Below are 22,026 nucleotides of genomic sequence, written 5' to 3' on the forward strand. Positions count from 1 at the left end.
GAGCAATATCAAGGTGGAAAACTAAAAAATAATAAAAATAAAGGCAGAGGGTGGTTTATTATGATGGGAGCAGTGAACTGGGAGGATTATAAAGTTTAACAAAATCATGAGAGGTACTCTTTAACCCCTTAAGGACAATTTTATTTTTACGTTTTTGTTTTTTCCTCCTTGCCTTCAAAAAATCATAACTTTTATATTTTCATCCACAGACCAGTATGAGGGCTTGTTTTTTGCATGACCAGTTGTTCGTTGTAGTGCCATCACTAACTTTACCGTAAAATGTATGGCGCAACCAAAAAAATACTATTTGTGTGAGGAAATAAAAAAAAACGCAATTTAGCAAATTTTGGAAGGTTTCGTTTTTCACGTCGTACAATTTACGGTAAAAATGACGTGTTCGTAATTCTTTGGGTCAATACGATTAAAATGATACCCATGATTATGTACTTTTCTATTACTGTTGCACTTAAAAAAAAGTATCACAAACTTTTTAACCAAATTAATACGTTTAAAATCCCTCTATTTTGAAGACCTATAACTTTTTCATTTTTCCATGTAAGCGGCGGAATGAGGGCTAATTTTTTGCGCCGTGATCTGTACTTTTTTATTGATACCATAATTGCATATATAAAACTTTTAATACATTTTTTTATAATTTTTTTTTTTTTTTGGAATAAAATGTTATAAAAAAACAGCAATTTTGGACTTATTTTTTTTTTCACGTTTACGCTGTTCACCGTACAGTATCATTAACATTATATATTAATAGTTCGGATATTTACGCAGGCGTCGATACTAAATATGTTTATAAAAAAAAAATATATATATATATATGTACTTTTATTTTATTTATTTTATTTTTTTTACACTTTTTGGGGGTGAAATGAGGAAAATGGGACAATTTACATTTTTATTGGGGGAGGGGATTTTTAACTTTTTTTTTTACTCTTAAATTTACACTTTAATAGTCCCCATAGGGGACTATTTATAGCAATCATTCGATTGCTAATACTGTTCAGTGCTATGCATAGGGCATAACACTGATCAGTATTATCGGCTATCTTCTGGTCTGCTCGATCTCAGACCAGAGCAGAAGACCAGCAGCAGAAGTCAGCGGAGGCAGGTGAGGGGACCTCTGTCTGCCGTTCTGGATGATCGAATCTCTGCGGCAGTGCTGCGGTCACTAATATGGATGATTGGATCGCCTGCTGCGCTGCCGTGGAGATTCGATCATCCAGAATGGCAGACTGAGGTCCCCTCACCTGCCTTTGCTGCCTTCTACTGGTCTTCTGTTCTGTATTGATCATGGCATCTGAGGGGTTAATGGCATACATCTGCACGATCGTGGATGTCGGCCATTATCGGCGGGTCCCTGGCTGCTATCAGCAGCCGGGACCTGCCCTGCATGGCCCAAGCATCGCTCCAATGCTCGCGGTTATGTATAGAACGTAAATGTACTACCGCACCAGGACGTACATTTACATCCTGCGTTGTTAAGGGGTTAAAGAGGAAGTCCAGTATAAAAAAACATATCCCCTATCTGCAGGATAGGGGATAAGTGTTAGATCGTAGGGGTTCCAACCACTGGGACCCCTGGGATCTCCCTCCCGATGCCGCGGCTCTCAACATGAATGCAGTGTGTCAACCACAGAACGAAGTGGTGGCCGACACGTCCCTCTCCATGCATCTCAATGGCAGAGCAGGAGATACAGCGTTCGGGTATCTCCGGGCCGTCTCATAGAGGGAACGTGTCGGCCACAGCTTTGTGCCGTGGTTGACACACTGCTGAGAGCCGGGGGGCCGGGCTGGAGATTGTGGGCCCTGTTGCTAGGGGATAAGTCTTTTTAAAACTGTATAACTCCTTTTACCTTTACGTGTCAGGATACTCTAACTCCCCAGAAATTATTATATATATTTTTAATAGAGCCTATCGTACTGGTATTTGAGGGCTAATGTTAAAATTAGGTTTGTGCAATTGTAGGCATCATTTATCTTCATGCATCAGGGATTTATATCTGTAAGCTCAGCAGGTCAATAGGCCTTGGAACAAGCAAGTTGGGACACAAAACTGTTTGCATTTGCAAATGATTGAGATTTATTAAACAATGGAAATGTAAAGCAGTTGCTCCTAGCAACCCATCTGCTCCTCGCTCTCCTATTTTCCAAGGTCCTTCGAACAACTGAAGCAGCACCTGCCCCATTTTTCCCTTTCGCTCTTTTTGATAAATGACTTCCTATGCCTATCGCGGCAGATTTGATGAATGTGGATAATGTATTTCTGAGTACCCTCAGCATTTTTTATTCCTCAATCACAGCATGCTTTTGGTCTATTGCTTTGATTTTCATTTTTTGTTTCCCCCAGATTAAAATTTTGACATCTTTTTTCAATAATAAACTTTTAGGGACAAATTTAAATGGTACCTGTCATTAGTAATAAACATTATTACATTATAGATTAGCCTATTTAAATTACCTATTATAAAATACTACTTAATAAAATTTTGTATTTTTATGTGCTAAATTTACCCTTAAAAGTTTGGCCACCAGGGGTCCTCCTTCTGGTCCTTCTAGCAGAGTGTTTCCTGCTGCAGCCTGGCAGAGACAAAAGTCAGAGAATGCAGGTGGGATCTCAGCTTCTACACAGATTTATCTTGTGTAGTAGAAAAGTTGTCCAGTTGCAATCAGATTACTTCTTCCATTTTTGAAAGGGCCTCTCAAAAATGAAAGAAGCAATCTGGTTGCTATGGGCAACTGGGCAACTTTTCCGCTACACAGGTTTTGATCAATCTCCCCCAGTGTATAGAGCTGAATATTTAAGTTCGCTTTCCCTTAAAGCTGAGCTGTAGAGCCATGGTGCCTTTAGTTCATAGTGCTGAATATTATGCCGGATATTTCTGCAGCTGCTGGGCAGAGCTGACACACTGTAGAGTTCAGTGCGGTCTAAGCCAATCACAGTCAATCACACAATGAACTGCTCTCGGCTGTGTGTTGCCCAGTGAGGGAGGAAGTTTTTCCCAGCAGGGCTTCAGATGATGTCACCTGCTGGGGAATGCCTCTGTGGAGCTGACTGAGATGGACCAGAAGATGCAGAACAATATCAAACTAAAAAATTTGGAAAATAAAAACAGGGGTTTATCATGATGGAGGGAGTGAACTGGGAGGATTATAAAATGTATTAAAGGGGTACTCCGGCCCTAAGACATCTTATCCCCTATCCAAAGTAGAGGGGATAAGATGTCTTATCGCGGGGGTCCTGCCACTGGGGACTCCCACAATCTCTCATTCCGCACCCACCTTTGTGAGCTCTCTGCAGCGCTGGAGGCTCAGAGTGTGAAGCGTTAGGACCACGGGGCAGGAGTATCACCCCCTCCCATAGACTTGCATTGAGGAGGCGTGGCGTGACATTACACGGGGCGGAGTCGTGATGTCCTAATACTCCGGCCATGTGGTCGTAACGCTTCACACTCGGAGCCTCCAGAGCTGCGGAGAGCTTGCAAAGGTGGGTGCGGAATGAGAGATTGTGGGGGTCCCCAACGGTGGGACCCCCACGATCAGAAATCTTATCCACTATCCTTTGGATAGGGGATAAGATATGTTAGGGCCGGAATACCTCTTTAAGCAGGTACTCTTTAAAGAGGACATTTGCCCTGCCTCTTATAGTAAATACATGTATTTCCTATGAAATAATCCTGGAACATATATTTACATATTAGTTGACTAGTATTACTATTTGGGGGTGGTCCTGCACACTTTCTAAAACTGCCCAATCAAAGCTGTATTGGGGCACACCCTGGACTGGTAACATCCCATTGCCAATTTTCTCATAGCTTATAACAGTATTGGAAGAAAACGGGTGAATGTGTTTCCTTGATTCATAAAGTATACCTTATCATTAAAGTATACCTTAATGTCTGTATGATATGCAATTGCACAGTAAATGGATGTTGTAAAATTAATTTCTACCAAATGAAGGTGAGCTAAACGAACTAAACAGCCGGCTACTACAAATAAGCTTTGGATGAATGTCTGTTTGGCCGTGACCAATAATGGCTAGAACAATGGGTAGATAAGCGTGCAGCTTCTGTGCTTCTCTCCAAGACTGTCCCATAAACTTACAGAACTGAGAGATAATGGGGGGAGATTTATCAAAACCTGTGCAAAGGGAAAGTTGCCGAGTTGCCCATAGCAACCAATCAGATCGCTTCTTTCATTTTAAACAAGGCCTCTGCAAAATGAAACAAGCAATCTGATTGGTTGCTATGGGCAACTGGGGAACTTTTTCTTTGCACAGGTTTTGATAAATCTCCCCCAATGTGTTTGCACATACTTTTTTCAGTGGTCAAGATATGAACACTCCGACCAATCAAAACTTCCGACAAGTGTCAATGGCACGTCTCAAGGAATTGTCTGTCTGCATTCTTCTCTTACCTAATGATTGACAGCCCTCCCTGCTTTTAGCACAAGCTTGTCTGAAATCAAGCAGGGAGGGCTGTCAGTCATCAGGCTGGAGGCATGCTTATAGATGAGTCCTTGACTCAGAGCCGCTGTGTAACACTCACATATCACATGTACAGAATGGGTATTAACTAATATGAAAATGCCAGCAGCATCACTTAAGATGTCTGATCGCAGGGGTCGGGCGCGCGATTTCTGGACAGACACCCAATATTATGTTCAGAACGCTGGGTTTGGCCGGCTGTGATCGTGACATCACTCTACGCCCCATAGTCATGAATGGAGGCGGCGTGAGACGCCCACGGCTGCCGGAACCCAGCGTTCTAAACATAATGTTCAGGACGCTGGGTATTTGAATGGAGATCGTGGGGGGAGGGGCCAGACCCCCCTGATTAGACATCTTATCCCCTATCTTTTTGGATAGGGGATAAGATGTCTAGCAACAGACTAACCCTTTAAAGGGGTACTCCACTGGAAAATATTTTTTTCTAAATCAACTGGTGCCAGAAAGTTAAACAGATTTCTAAGTTACTTCAATTAAAGAAATCTTAATCCTTCCAGCTGCTGTATACTCCACAGGAAGTTCTTTTCTTTTTGAATTTCCTTTGTGTCTGACCACAGTGCTCTCTGCTGACACCTCTGTCCATTTTAGGACCATTTTAGGAATTTCCTGACATGGACAGAGGTGTCAGCAGAGAGCACTGTGGTCAGACAGAAAGGGAATTCAAAAAGAAAAGAACTTCCTGTGGAGCATACAGCAGCTGATAAATACTGGAAGGATTAAGTTTTTTTTTTAAACTAGAAGTAATTTACAAATCCGTTTTAACTTTCTGGCACCAGTGGATAAAAAAAATGTTTTCCAGTTGAGTACCCCTTAAAGGCCTGGTTCACACAGCAGAATTTCCAAGCGAAATCTGGTGGAGTCCCATAGTTTCCAAGTAAATTCTGCTGCACCGTGTGCACGGCGGAATTTCCATACTGGAATCATCTTGGGAGGAAATTAAAATTCGGGCCTCGAACTGACATGTACATTTTTTTTCCCGTGGGAATCCACTCGGAAATGCATTGCCAGCTATTGTAACTGCGCATCTCTGCGGATGTAATGTCCGGCCAGATATTCCACTAAAAGCGTGTGAACAGGGCCTGAAGGGGTTGTTCCACAATCGGGGATTTTTGCCAAAATCACATACCTCCTCATACCTAGTGTACATGGACATCCCCATAGTAAAATAAACTTAGGGCCCGTGCACACTATAAAAGTTCCTTGTTGAAGTTCCTCTGTTAGGCTAGGTTCAGATTACGGAATCTCCGGGCAGAAAATTTCCGCCCGGAGATTCCGAGTTCCGCCTGCGCCGACTGAATTAGTCAGCGCTAGGACCGCGCGGACACTGCAGTCTCCTATAGACTGCTATGTGTTCCGCTAGGATTTCTGCCTGAAGAAAGAGCAACCGCTTTCTTAAAGGGGTACTCCGCCCCTGGCATCTTATCCCCTATCCAAAGGATAGGGGATAAGATGTTCGATCACCGCAGTCCCGCTGCTGTGGAGCCCCGGGATCTCCGCTGCAGCACCCCGCCATCATTACTGCACAGAGCGAGTTCGCTCTGTGCGTAATGACGGGCGATACAGGGGCCGGAGCAGCGTGACGTCATGGCTCCCCCCTCATGACATCACGGCCCGTCCCCTTAATGCAAGTCTATGGCAGGGGCGGAGCCATGACGTAACGATGCTCCGGCCCCTGTATTGCCCGTCATTACGTGCAGAGTGATCTCGCTCTGCGCAGTAATGATAGCGGGGTGCTGCAGCAGCGATCCCCGGGGTCCCCAGCAGCCCCCTTATCCCCCTTTGGATAGGGGATAAGATGTCTAGGGGCGGCGTACCCCTTTAAGGCGGAAATTTTTTAGCAGATTTTTCATCTGGATTTTCCGCTTCACAAATTCCGAAGTGTGAATTTTTGAACGGAAAACCATTCACTACACTATGCATTATAGTAAGCAGAATTTCTGCCGGAAATTTCAAAGCGAAAATTCCGGCGGAAATTCCGTAGTCTGAACCTAGCCTTAGGGTACATTCACACAGATTTGATGCACAGGATTTGTAACTGCAGATTAGAAGCGGGGCTCAGTCATTTAGTTTACAATGAAATCTGCTGCAGAAAATCCTGTGCATCAAATCTGCGTACGTGTGAACGTGCCCTGAATGTGTATTGAGCCAAATCCGTTCCTGCAAATTCTAAAGTAGGTTTGTCTTTACAGTTTTTTTCTCCCACTGGGATGTGCATTACTGACACCAAGAATAATTCTAGTAAAATAGTATTTCTGGTTTACAACTTTGAAAAACACAAGGTCATCTGAAAAAGCGTAAGCACTTAGCACTTTCCAGGAAACGAAAAATGATCAAAGAGGCGTTTGGTTTGTCGTACAGTGGAGAAAAAAAAAAAAAGATGTTTTAGTGGTTTAGGAAATGTACGTTCATTCACTGCGAGCGGAGTCTGTTGCCCTGTTCTGGATGTTATTTTGTGACGGGAGAATGAACGGAAGAAATAGTGCATGCACTTCTCCTGTTACTATCTTTCGTCACAAAATAACGTCCGTTATTAATAACTGGCTATAACGGGTTAAAACAGATAATGTTAAAATCCCATAAACGAATACATTTTATAGTGTGAAAGCAGCCAAACAGTGTGCCTCAATCTGTTGCAAAACTACAACTCCCAGCATGCTCGGACAGCCGAAGGCTGTCCGGGCATGCTGGGAGTTGTAGTTTTGCAACAGCTGGAGGCATGCTGTTTGGAAAACACTGCTGTATGGTATTTTCCTGGCACTGAACGCTCTTCTTGCTTCTTCTAATGCGTATATGTGCAAGTTCTATCTGGCTGCCTGCACATCTGGAAGCCGAGGGCTGTCTGGGCATGCTGGGGGTTTTGGTTTTGCAACAGCTGGAGGCATGCTGTTTGGAAAACACTGCTGTATGGTATTTTCCTTGCACTGAATGCTCTTCTTGCTTCTTCTAACACGTGTGTGTATATGTGTATATATATATATATATATATATATATATATATATATATATATATATATGCAAAACTACAACTCCCAGCATGCGGCTGTCCGGGCATGCTGGGAATTGTAGTTTTGCAACAACTGGAGGCACGCTGTTTTGGAAAACACTGCTGTATGGTATTTTCCTGGCACTGAATGCTCTTCTTGCTTCTTCTAACACGCGCGTGTGTGTGTGTGTGTATATATATATATATATATATATATATATATATATATATATATATGTGCAAGTTCTATTTGAATTCCTGTACATCTGGCAGCCAAAAGCTGTCCGGGCATGCTGGGGGTTGTAGTTTTGCAACAGCTGGAGGCACGCTGTTTGGGAAAACACTGCTGTATGGCGTTTCCCTGGTGCAAAATGCTTCTTCTAACACGTGTATATGTTTGATATCTATCTGTCTGCCTTTACATAGAAACCAGAGCTATAGCTTCCCACTCACAGCCGCATCCTGTCCTATAACTGCAGTGCGGACTCAGCAGCCTTTAGGGGGAGGGGGGGGGGGATTTTTTTTTTTCTCCCTCTTTCTTTTTATAGTTTCCTATTTTTATGTCTGCTCTTTTTCTTTCAGGAGCTCATACCTAGGTGAATGTATACGTGCTACAGTCTATGTCCGAGCAATAGGGGTTGAGTGCAAGCCATGACATTTAGAATACCTTTTTCGATGAGTGTATATACAGTGGTAACCCACTCATCCGGTGTATGTGAAGGGTCTGGGAATTTGTGAAGGGTCTGGGACTGCTTCATAAACAGCAATATACCTTTCTCCTCCACTTAAAGGGGTACTCCGCTGCTAGACATCGCAACGTCACACCACACCCCCCCCCTTCATTCTTGTCTATGGGAGGGGCGTGTTGGCTGACACTCCCCCTCCCATAGACATGAATGGAGGGGCGTGGCCACAACGTCACGATCAAGACTTCCGGAACGTTGGAGCACCGGAGTACCCCTTTAAATCAGTTTCCACATCTGTGGAGGGCGCTAGAGAGTGTCTCTGGGTTAACAGAGCAGCCTGAGCTTTGAGTATTGGGCGGGATTCACAATGGTGTAATAGGGCGTCGTTTTTCGTGTCCATATTATTGCCGCACAGTAGATCTAATAAACTGATCGGACCGACTTATCAGACCTGAGGTTAAGGTTATAGTAATGCTGGGCGGTATGACCAAAAAATGTGTATCACGGTATTTTTCAAACTTATGGCAGTTCCACGGTAACCCCCCCACCACAGAATGGACTATCAGCCGCAGGCGCTGATCTCCTTCTCTTTCTGTGAGCCGCGGGCGCTGGAAATGAATGAGTTGTGAGCCGCGGGCGCAGGACGGAGAGAAGAAACAGTCACCTCCCCCTGCAAGCGCTGAAAGCCAGTGCGCTGCAGTACTTCTGATCAGAAGTTCTCCGTCCTGCGCCCGCGGCTCACAACTCATTCATTTCCAGCACCAGCGGCTCACAGGAAGAGAAGATCAGCGCTTGCGGGTAACATGATTGCTGATAGTTCATTCGGTGGGGGGGGGGAGGAAAAGCAGAGAAGCGCCCTCGGGTCATATATGATTAATTCGAGGGGGGGGGGGGGGGGGGGCGACCGTTATTGCGGTATAGGGAAAAATTCATATCACACAGAAAAAACACACCGGTATTTGGTATGAACCAGTATATTGCCCAGCACTAGGTTATAGTTAAAATATATGCATTGTTTGTTATTATCTTCCTGTCATTTGTATGTGGAGCCCTCCAATTGTGTTCTTACAACTTACTCCATAGAACAGTGTTTCCTAACCAGTGTGCCTCCAGCTGTTGCAAAACTACAACTCCCGGCATGCTGGGAGTTGTAGTTTTGCAACAGCTGGAGGCACCCTGGTTGGGAAATGCTGCCATAGAAAATGTCTCCTGTTATAGTGGAGGGAAAAACTTTAGCTATTTCGGACTGTTCCATTCAAACACAGGCCACATGTAGACATTGTAGGTACGGCTTGGCCCTTACATGCTTCAAACACCCCCCCCCACCCCCCCTACTGTACATAATATTCCCTTTTAAAATGTAAACCCTGCCCAAATGAGCGGGTCATTGCTAATCGCTATGGCACGGCCAGTTTGAGACAGACCACCCATTTATCAGTAGAGTAGGAACCATGTCACTTGGTCATCTACTTAGCCCCTGCTTTACCTTACCAGTTACATTAACCATCTTATGGACCGATCCTTCTGCTGTTTTTTTTTTTTTTTTTTTTTTTTTTATCAACTGGTGCCAGAAAGTTAAACAGATTTGTAAAGGACTTTTATTTCAAATTCTTAACCCTTCCAGTACTTATCAGCTGCTTTATGCTCCACAGGAAGTTCTTTTCTTTTTAAATTTCTTTTTTGTCTGACCACAGTGCTCTCTGCTGACACCTCTGTCTCAGGAACTGTCCAGAGTAGGAGCAAATCCCCATAGCAAACCTCTCCTGCTCAGGACAGTTCCTGAGACAGACAGAGGTGTCAGCAGAGAGCACTGTGGTTGGACAGAAAAGAAATTTAAAAAGAAAAGAAGAAACCAGTTGATTTAAAAAAATAAATAAAAAAAAAACATTTTTGACCGGAATACCTATTCACATGTACAGTATTCTGTGCAGATTTTCTGCTGCAGATTCCAATGTAAATTAAATGAGTGAACACAGCTTCAAATCCTGCACATTAAATCTGCGCAGAATACTGTATGTGTGAATAGACCCTTAAGCAATTTTTCATCCAATACTAAACAAAATCGTGAGGGGAAAATTATGCACAATGGAATATAAAACAATACAAAACAAAATCAAACAAAGCAAAGTCACAGGTAGTGAAACAGCAGTCCTGACAGCCTACTTAAGCAGTTTAAAAAAAGAAAAATCTACCCCTCCCCACCCCCCACCTCACACATACACAAAACTGCACACGTTCCTACATACAGTTTTTATGATCCTGCATGACATACACATTCTGCATAGATGTCAGGGGCTTTCTTCTTTCTTTCTTAATGCACATATGTAATAACACTTACAAGATATCATTACATGAGAGGTGATGATTGTGTAATGTATGAAGGAAGGATCACTGCCAATTGCAGGATATTATGTAAGCAGTAATGACTCCAGCTTGTAATGTTTAATGTAAGGAATGACACAGACGTGATTGTAGACGTTCTGACTGTCAGATAAAAAGCAACTTACTGATATGTTTTTAGCCATAGTACAGAGATCTCCCCATATCAGCTGATCTCTCTCCCTTGTAGTTGTCACACTCAGATCTCCATCTCTGCTCCCCCATTTCCTCCTGTCTGCTCAGGGAAAGACCAGTAATGTGAAGATGGGCTGTCATATTACTTCTCGATTATATTTTTAAGGCAGAAGGAAGCCTTTCTCAGTCACAGTAGTTTGTTAGAACACTGATGTATAATCTGCACTTCCTGCTGCCTTAAAATCTAATGAACAGTGATGCGAGCTCCCCTCTTCACATAAATGGTCAGGTCTTAAGCAAACAGGAGGGGAGTGGGAGCAGACTGCTTTAAGAGTGTGACATGACAACCCTGTGACAAGCCAGACAGCTCAGCTGATATGGAAGATCTCTGCACCATGGCTAATAATGTTATATTAGTAAGTTGCTTTATTATACTTTTTGACACCATACATACTTTTTTTTTTGTTTGCTGGACATCCCCTTTAAAAGTTATCAGCACAACCTCCTTGCAGGTTAACGGCATTTTCAGTTGCTGTTTATGCAATCTTACAAATTCTTACAAAGAGCTAGACAAATTCTTGTAACCCTAAAGGACATCTGCAGCGTTACAAACACTTATCCCCTATCTTCAAGATAGGTGATAAGTGTTTGATCGCGGGGGGTCCAAACGCTGGGGCCTCCGGTGATCTCCTGTACGAGGGCCGCGGCTCTCCCGTGCAGGGGGCATGCCAGCCGCAGCATGACGTTGCAGCCGGCACCCCTCCTCCATTCATCTCTATGGGCGAGGCGGGCAGGCAGCATTCGTGCCTCCCCGCATCCCCCATATAACTGTATCTAGGTCGATGCTACGCGCCTTAGCGCTCACCATGAGCACTTATGGCGGCGCCCCGTTAGGGAGATCGGGGGGGGGGGGGCTCCCAGCGGTCGGACCCCCGCAATCAAACACTTATCCCCTATCCTGTGAATAGGGGATAAGTGTAATGCCGCTGCAGTTGTCCTTTAAGACCTACTACACAGGGTGATTACTGGGTGAACAGCCGATGTTACCTTGTATATTAAGTCCAGTAAGTGCTCGTTCATCATCTGATCGCATTGTTTAAGCATATAAAAACAAAAACCACTTCTCATGTAATATGGGATGTGCAGCCTACAGTGATGGAAGTAAGGGGCCATGTGAACAATCCAGCAATTGATCCTGTGCTAATCTACTTGTTCGGCCACGCTCATCGGACCCTGGTCTACCTGTGTATTACTGTTAACAGAACCCCTCCAAATGTGGGGGCATTTTTATTGATGTATCTATGATCTATAGAAGGTATTTATCCTGGCTTCAATAATCCAAGCAGGTATTTTATGCCTCGTTATGTAAAACTTTACTGGATTTTTGTTTCTCTTGCTTCTTTTGGATTCATAAGATTTTTTTTTTTCTTTTTATACTAAACTGAGCTGCTATTGTTGTAGTATTTTTATTCCGTGTGGTCCTGATCTAGTTCAGTCAGTAGGCCATAGCCTTGCTTGATTATTAACACAGCTAGCGAATGTTTAACCACAGTTCACACACAAATGATGGATTTTTGTTCTCTTTTACATTTAATACCAAGTTCCCACAAGAAATGAAGCACATTTTTAAAGTTTGATCGAAATATTTATTAACGTGGTCCCCAACCTGAAAATGTAAGTTTCTTCACTATGAAGGCTCTTATATACTGCAGGTACTGTAACTCAAAGAACGGGAGGACCCCCGACTGTGATTTCTCTAAGAAAGCCAATGGTTTCCTCACTAGTTTGAGGGGCTTTTGTATCGTTGGATCATAACCATGTGACGTAGAATAAATGTGTTGTTGTGTATGTCTATAATCTGAGTCGACTTGTCACTATCACCATTTATACTTTTATGATTTTTATAGAATTTTCCATTTTGCTATCTATATTTTATAATGATGTTGCACATTTTTTTTTTACGTTTTGATTCTGGCCACAAGGTCTAGAACTAAGCCTGTTCTGTACCGATCGTTTCTCTGGTACCCTTTTCCTCTCCAGTAGAGAGAGAGAACAGTGGACCCACCACCATTTACTGCAGAGATCAGCATCTCCTCCTCCCTGTGGAATGAAAAGGTCACAGAGAATGCTCAGTAACGACTGCAGTTCATTGTCATGGGACGGGTCCTTTCTATTGCCTATTGCTGACTATGTCGGTGGATCCTGTCATAAAGTGTATCACTAAATGCTGATAAAAACAGCTCGGGCAAGATGACAGCCCCCATAATAATGTACAGAAAAATAAAATAAATAAAAATGACAATCAGAAAATAGAAGCAGATTAAAAATAAAACATGTTTCAATATCTTCTTCTAACCAGGAGAAAAAAATTTAGGCGACACATTCCCATTAAAGGGGTTCTCCACTCCTAGACATCTTATCCCCTATCGAAAACATAGGGGATAAGATGTCTGATTGCGGTGGTCCCGCCACTGGGGACCCTCGCAATTTCCTTGCTGCACCCGGCGTTCGTTTAGAGCGTCTGGTGCAACACCGGAGGCTCGTAATGTCACAGTTGCGCTCCATCAATGCAAGTCTATGGGAGGGGGCGTGACGCCCCCTCCCATAGACTTGCATTGAGGGAGCACGGGCGTGACGTCACGAGCGGGGCGCAACTGTGCCATCACGAGCCTCCGGCGCTGCACCCGACGCTCTAAACGAACGCCGGGTGCAACAGGGAGATTGCGGGGGTCCCCAGTGGCGGGACCCCCAAGATCAGACATCTTATCCCTTATCTTTTGGATAGGGGATGCGATGTTTAGGGACGCAGTACCCCTTTAAGGTAGCCCTACATGTTCATGTTTTCTAAATGGACGATAAGCTGATGCCAGACTCCTCTTCCTAAAAACAAAGGGATAAATCCAACATGCTCGATCCTTCTCTCCGCTTACAATATATGTTGAGGGAGATTCAGGCGGCCCCCATATACATACATCACATTAGATGGTATGCTGGTCCTGCCCAAAAATGACAGATTTGGCTGGCATATGTTTCATTTGTAGGGGGGCATTGAGAAGACCTGATACCATGGAACAGTTTAAGATTAGATCTCTAAGGTATAAAGAGAGTGCAGAAAAACTGTACGGCGCTGTTCCTAATAGAACTCCCAAGGAAATCACTAAAAAGATTTAATAAGCCACTTGAAAATCCACCTCAAATTCTGCTCAAAATCTGCATGGCCACATGTCCATGTGAACAAGCGCTTATTGTTCTGGACAAATGAAGGTCAATACGGGTTTCTGATCAAGTAGTTGACGGACTTCACAGTTGTGTTGAAAAAAAGATTACTCAACATTTTTAGCCTCGGTTAGATGGTACAGTATATGCAGGGAGGCTGTGGGGCAAATGGAATGTTATATATATATATATATATATATATATATATATATATATAATATATGCTTTTTTCCCATTTGTATGTTCATCCAGCTATATGTATGTGAGTTTGTCCATCCGAGGTTCTTCATTTTCTCTAGCCCAGAAATAGCCGGTAATCTTGGCAGTCCAGCTCTGAGGATTTGTGCGTTAGGGAATGAAACACTTAATTTAATGCTCAATAAGAGGAATTAATTCTGGCCACAAAGGAAATACTTTGTCCTTTGGATTTGTGACCTGAAGGCGACGCAGCTGTGTGAAGAGTTGGCTGCCTGAGCAGCACTTGCTCTATCGTATTAGCGACACATTAAGGCTTAAGGCTTTAACAGACTGCGTGCCACAGCTTGGTATGGAAATATGGAAAATTGTGGGGCTTTTATTAACCTTTTCTTATTTGACTATTAGGAGCAATGTTATTTACTGCTGCCCCCACCATTGCAGACGCATGTGCATTACTAAAGGTCAACTGCTCTTGTTGAAATAATGTAAATAAATAAATTAAATAACTAAAAAATAATAATAAGAAGAATATATGTATTTGTGTGTGTGTGTGTGTGTGTTTCTTATCTTTCTAGATCTTAAGATACCACACGCCTTAGGTTAAAGGGGTACTCCTCTGGAAAACATTTTTTTTTTTTAAATCGAGTCTCCTCAGCTGCTGCATCTTAAAGGGGTACTCCGGTGGAAAACAATTATTATAAAAAAACTTTAAACCAACAGGTGCCAGAAAGTTAAACAGATTTGTAAATTACTTCTATAAAAATTTTTTAATCCTTCCAGTACTTAGCTGCTGATCCACAGGAAGTTATTTTCAATTTGAATTTCCTTTCTGCCTGACCAGAGTGCTCTCTGCTGACACCTCTGTCCATTTTAGGAACTGTCCAGAGCAGAATAGGTTTTCTATGGGGATTTGCTTGTACGCTGGACAGTTCCTAAAATGGACAGAGATGTCAGCAGAGAGCACTGTGGTCATGCAGAAAGGAAATTCTAATTGAAAATAACTTCCCGTGGATCATAACAGCAGCTAAGTACTGGAAGGATTAAGATTTTTTATTTTTTTTTATAGAAGTCATTTACAAATTTGTTTTATCTTTCTGGAACCAATTGATAAAAAATGTTTTCCAGTGGAGTACCCCTTTAAAAGTTGGTGAAATTGGATAATTTCAATCAATTTAATCTTCGCCAATGGAAATTTTACAAGAGACTGTTATTGTCTGAAAAGTAGTCGGCAATGGCCCGTAGAAAGAATATTGTGAATGATCTTTCAGATAACAATGTTCTCAGAAAGTTCCAACATATAGAAAGATCAATCGTCCTTCGCCCAGTGTTGTTGATCATGTGTGACCAGTTAGAACAACTTTAATGGCCAATAAGGACTAAAATGTGTATGGCGGCATCTGTGAAACTCATTTATTAGACAATTGTTTAATCATCAACCTACCTTTGCCTAATGTACACGGCCACCTTTATACAGGATCCAAGTGCATATAAATACTGAATATACTCACATCCAAGTGAAAAGCAAACAATTCAGACAATAGATGGAAGGGGGGCTTATCATTTCCCATAGTATAGCGCCCCCAGCAGATCTGTTTTAGTATGACGTTCATATGAACCATTGTAAGTTTGATGACTAGTGGTGTCTCGTGTTCCCGGAGAAGTCTCTTTAAATAAATAAGTGGACCCAGACACACAGATGTTATTGTCATGGGCATCTGCCTCACGTGCAGCTGGAGGAGACGGGCACATGGAGAAAATGTGTCCTAATTAAAAGTGAGGAGACAGAACAAAAGTCACGCTGTGTGCTAAAAATAGCAGCCCCTCAATGTACCGCAATGTGCGCTGCCTGCTAGTGTATTGTCTGCAAGGAAAGCCCATCTTTGTCACACTACACACTAAATGACAACTACAGGAGCATTAATAGGTTGCATTTAAATATACAATCTATATCCCTCAAGTTACATTAGCCTCGGGTATTTTTTAACTTAGTCGTCTTTTCCCAACATTGGTTACTTATAACCATATATCCAGCCAAACAGTATATGCATTTTACTGGTAATACCTGTGACTCCACATACTACATAGAGAGCAAGTAGAGCCACAGTGTATTAACTGTATAGCTGTCTACTACAGACTGTATATATTGTACTGCACTGCATCTACTGTACTGCTGTGTGCTCCACATAGTATGCTGCTTTCTACCAGAACTATATGTACTGTACTGCTCTCTGCCTGTACTATATCCTGCAGCACTCTCTTCCTGTACTGTACTGCTCTCTGCCTGTACTATATCCTGCAGCACTCTCTTCCTGTACTGTACTGCTCTCTGCCTGTACTATATCCTGCAGCACTCTCTACCTGTACTGTAATGCTCTCTAGTTGTGCTAAATGCTTCACCTACATAATTGGACACAAATCCTAATCTAAAACAATACTCCTTTATTATGTGTCAAAAATCTAATTCAAATTAAAAGTACTGGGAGACCCTCCCACATTAAAAAAACACCCACCCTTCCCAGCCAGTTTACTCGCACTAAACCAATCACACTGGGGGAGATTTATCGAAGGATTTAGACTGGTTTTTCCCGTCTAAATTTGTCGCACAGAAAGTCACAGTCTAAATATGTGCGACTTTTCTGCGACTTTTGCTGTAGAGGATTTTTAGAACATGATGCATGCAAGTCTATTTTAGACGGAAATGCAATGGAAAATGCATTGGTGCTGAATTTATCAAGTGCGACTTTTGTGCGACAAGTCGCATCTGCCCAAAATACGCTGAAATGTCAGACCATGTTGGAGCAGGTCTAAATGCAGGTTAAGCTGTAGACCCTGAAGTCTGAGCACAGAATTTATCAAGGGCTGTGAGACCTTTGATAAATTAGGAGTACAATAGACAGGAGACTACCACATACGCTGGTCTATAAGCATACCCAGAATAGACTAGATTAGGAAATGTACCCCACTGAGTTATAATCTGGGTAAACCAGATTAAAATTAGATATAATTCACCCGGATCCGTGGTCGGGTTTCTGAAACCTGTTTGTAGCCATCATAGCTAAAATGTTAATCGCTGGCTTGCGCAATGGAAATGGGAACCGGCATACCCAGCAACCCTGCCTCCTTGCCAGGTCCCACCTCCAGTAGGCAAATCCAGCTATTAACATATTAGCAGTGCCAACTAATAACATGTCTATATCTGGAACTGGACCACAGATCCGGGTAAGTTATATCTGAGTTATATACAGTGATTGTGCTACATTGATGCCTACTCCTTAAAGGGGTATTCCAGGAATTTTTTTATTTGACTATGCTACAGGCTATAAAGTTAGTGTAGTTCATAATATAGTGTCTGTACCTGTGTGTGACGGTTTTCTCATAATTCTTCCTTGAATTTCCCCCCAATATTTATTTTTAACAGCATACAAAATGACTGTTGTCTCAGATTTTTCCCAGGTTGCAATGTGGCAGAGACCTGACTCACTAGTCAGCTGATGACAGGTAGCATGTCTGCTTCAATGGGTGGAGCGATTGCTTGGTGGGAGAGAGATCAATCTGCAACTAATGCAACAGCTGTAGGCACCCTGAAAACCACAGGTCTTTTGAATGGATGTAGCTCATTTATGTTTCAATGGGTGGGGTGGCTGATGTGTGGGAGGGAGGAAGATGGAATTATGGGATTTGTAGGCAAAAAAAAGAAAACTCAAACAGGAAATACCAGTTCACAAAAAGCTAGCCACAGTATTATGGTAATCTCACAACATAGCCATTAAGCCCCAAAACAAGCACAGATCCTTCCTAAGCATGTCCATTACTGTCTGCCAGGTAAGTACTAAAATCACCTTATGGTGGAGAACCCCTTTAACAGTATAGTATTTGGTAACTCTGGGATTTTTAATAAATAAGGAGTATTGGATTATGTTTTATATAATGATGGTGGATTTTGTAGGTTATGATACTTGTGTTTCATGTACTGCACTACTCCCTACCTGTGCTGCATATACTGCACTGCTTTCCACTTGTGCTACATATACGGAACTGTAGTGCACTGTGCCACATGCGCTGTAAAGTTCTCTACTGCTACATGCATTATACAGTTTTCTATCTCTGCCACGTGCACCGTACTGTTTTCTACCTGGGGCAGGATGGGTAAATGGGACAACATAATCAATTCCACCATAAAAAAATTATAATAAACATTCATTACTTTACTTCATGTTACTAAATCATAAGTGAACACTCAATCCCAAATAAAAGATTTAAAAAATGGAAATTTTTATTTAATGGGGTACTTCAGTGGAAAACAGTTTTTTTTTTTTTTTTTTTTTTTAATCAACTGGTTCCAAAAAGTTAAACAGATTTTGTAAATGACTTCTATTTAAACCGCTTTTCTGATCAACAACCTCCGTAAATCTTTGTCCTATTTTCCTGTCCCCTTTCCCTTATCCCCTCCTTTCCCTTCCTCCCCCTTTGAGTCTTGTTTATTGTTTTAAGGCTGGGTTCACACCATGTTTTTGCAATACAGTTCCCATATCAGGTTTTTGATAAACAACGGATTCCTCAAAACCTGACTAAACTGTATCAAAACGTGTGTGCAAATTTTAATTAGTATTTGGTTTGAAAAATGATGTCCGGTTACAGCCGTTTTTTAAGAAAAAAAACTATACGTTTTTAACTTTTCACTCCATTATGAATAAAGTTTCACTTGTTTGATTGCATTTTTTTTTTTCTTGGAACTTCAAAGTCAAAAACCGTATGGTGAAAACTGGATGGAACCATGACTCCCATGTGTTAAAAAAAAAAAAAGATACATTTCAATATGGTTTTTCACTCGGACAAAAAACTGACAAAACCGTACAGGATGCAAAACGGACACAACCTGATGCATCATTTGGCATACGGTTTTCAATGGAGAGTCAATGCTTACGGTTTTCAATGGAGAGTCAATGCTTACGGTTTTCAATGGAGAGTCAATGCATATGGTTTTCAATGGAGAGTCAATGCATATGGTTTTCAATGGAGAGTCAATGCATATGGTTTTCAAATTGAAAACGTATGCGGGAACTGTATTGCAAAAACTTGGTGTGAACCCAGCCTGAGTCTCGTGGTCTTTGTGTGGTCCTCTCCCTTCCCTCCCTTTGTATATGTAGTTTGTTGGATGGCTGTGTTTGTCTGTTTGTTTGGTTGGTCTCATTGGTTGTTGGTTCTCGTCACCCTGAGGGGTGGTATGTTCTCCCGTCTATTCTTTACGTGCATGTATGGATGCACCAATTGATATGGTATACCTTTCCCAATATGTTGTGGTTTTTCTGAGCCCATAATGTAACCTTCGGACTGTTTTGGGGTCTCAGACCTCTTGTGATGTTGTTTGCTGTTTATTCTTGTCACTCTTTTTTATTGTATGAAAAACAAAAAATTATCAATAAAAATTACAGTTAAAAAAAAATAAAATACTTCTATTTAAAAATCTTAATCCTTCCAGTACTAATCAGCTTAGCAGCTACAGAGGAAGTTGTGTTATTTTCTCTCTGACCACAGTGCTCTCTGCTGACACCTCTGTTCATGTCAGAAACTGTCCAGAGCAGGAACAAACCCCCATAGCAAACCTCTCCTGGTACCCCTTTAAACAGTCCCTTTTAGCTAACACTTTAGGCATTATCAAAAGCAGGTATTTAGAGAGTGGGACCAGGTTTTAGTATGATAGACTCTTCTACAATCATCAAGATGACATTTATGTGACCAAAGGGAAGTCGGGACATTTCTTGTTCGTTTTTTGCTTTTATTACTGTGTATTTGTTATTTGCAGCTCTATGGCAGAGCCGGAGCGCTGCCTTCGGCAATCTCCTGCTCTGCCTCAGCGATGTATTGAAAGGGCGTGTCTGCACCGGCTATCTGGGCAGTGAGTCGGGGCCCCGTACAGGAGATCGCTGGGGGCCCCAGCGGTCAGACCCCCCGCGATCTGAAACTACATTTTTCAGCAATGGACTACCCCTTTAATTCCCCTTCTAGCATATGGCATAGAAAAGTCATTGTGTATAATGCTAGTTCTGTCTACTGTAGTGCCCTCTTCTATGGGTGGGAGAATCACTAATGCAGACAGTAGTAGGAAATAGAGAGACAACAGAATGTAACTCTTCATGATGCGGTTTATGCTGATCTGGAGCTTTCCAGATGCCCCTTGTAGTTGTCAGAATTCACATACCTTAGTTTTACACAGTCATTATTCTTCTTACCTATAGTTTGTAGGTGTGTGAAAATGAAGCAGTCCACTCAATTCTAGTATGTTTTTCTAGTCAGATGGGACATTTCTGCAGAAACAATGGTTTAATGGGAAGTCTTTGCAGTGAAATCTGCTGATGCATGTATTAATTCTAGTATATCTTTTCCAATAGGACTTTGAGCTTGAACTTCCATGGTAACCTACTCTACTGTGTGTGTGTGTGTATGTATATATATGTGTGTGTGTGTGTATATATATATATATATATATATATATATATATATATACATATACACACACACACCAGCAGAAAGTAAACTTAGTTTATATTCAGGTGTCAAGTCTGTGATGTGTAGACACTTTATTTGCCAAATGGATGCAAAATAAGTTTCCCTGTTGATATGCAGAAGTAACATAGTTCATAAGGTTGAAAAAAGACCAGAGTCTATCAAGTTCAACCTATAACCCTAATGAGTCCCAACTGAGTTGATCCAGAGGAAGGCAAAAAAAAACTCATACTAGAGGTAAAAATTGCTTCCCTACTCCAAATATGGCAGTCAGAATAAATCCCTGGATCAACGTTTTGTACCTACAAATCTAGAATCCATAAGCTGTAATGTTATTCTCCAAAAATGCATCCAGGCCCCTTTTGAACTCTTTATATAGAGTTCACCATGACCACCTCCTCCAGCAGAGAATTCCACAGTCTCACTGCTCTTACAGTAAAGAACACCTGTCTGTGCTGGTGTAGAAACCTTCTTTCCTCTAAACATAGAGAATGCCCCCTTGTTATACAGGGTGGGCCATTTATATGGATACACTATAATAAAATGGGAATGGTTGGTGATATTAACTTCCTGTTTGTGGCACATTAGTATATGTGAGGGGGGAAACTTTTCAAGATGGGTGGTGACCATGGTGGCCATTTTGAAGTCGGCCATTTTGAATCCAACTTTTGTTTTTTCAATTGGAAGAGGGTCATGTGACACATCAAACTTGTTGGGAATTTCACTAGAAAAACAATGATGTGCTTGGTTTTAATGTAACTTTATTCTTTCATGAGTTATTTACAAGTTTCTGACCACTTAGAAAATGTGTTCAATGTGCTTCCCATTGTGTTGGATTGTCAATGCAACCCTCTTCTCCCACTCTTCACACACTGATAGCAACACCGCAGGAGAAATGCTAGCACAGGCTTCCAGTATCCGTAGTTTGAGGTGCTGCACATCTCGTATCTTCACAGCATAGACAATTGCCTTCAGATGACCCCAAAGATAAAAGTCTAAGGGGGTCAGATCGGGAGACCTTGGGGGCCATTCAACTGGCCCATGACGACCAATCCACTTTCCAGGAAACTGTTCATCTAGGAATGCTCGGACCTGACACCCATAATGTGGTGGTGCACCATCTTGCTGGAAAAACTCAGGGAACGTGCCAGCTTCAGTGCATAAAGAGGGAAACGCATCATCATGTAGCAATTTCGCATATCCAGTGGCCTTGAGGTTTCCATTGATGAAGAATGGCCCCTCTATCTTTGTACCCCATATACCACACCATACCTTCAATTTTTGTGTTCCAACAGTCTTGGAGGGATCTATTGAATGTGGGTTAGTGCCAGACCAATAGTGGTGGTTTTGTTTGTTAACTTCACCATTCACATAAAAGTTTGCCTCATCACTGAACAAAATCTTCT

The 22,026-nt window shown here is 42.1% G+C and overlaps 1 protein-coding gene across 3 annotated transcripts in view; it reads left to right on the forward strand.

Moving 5' to 3' along the window:
* Positions 1-22,026, forward strand: part of GIT1 (GIT ArfGAP 1) — a 155,161-nt gene that overhangs the window by 14,918 nt on the left and 118,217 nt on the right. The gene's annotated exons all lie outside the window — the stretch shown is intronic.

The sequence above is a fragment of the Hyla sarda genome, chromosome 2, assembly GCF_029499605.1.
Source record: "Hyla sarda isolate aHylSar1 chromosome 2, aHylSar1.hap1, whole genome shotgun sequence".
Lineage (NCBI taxonomy): Eukaryota > Metazoa > Chordata > Amphibia > Anura > Hylidae > Hyla > Hyla sarda.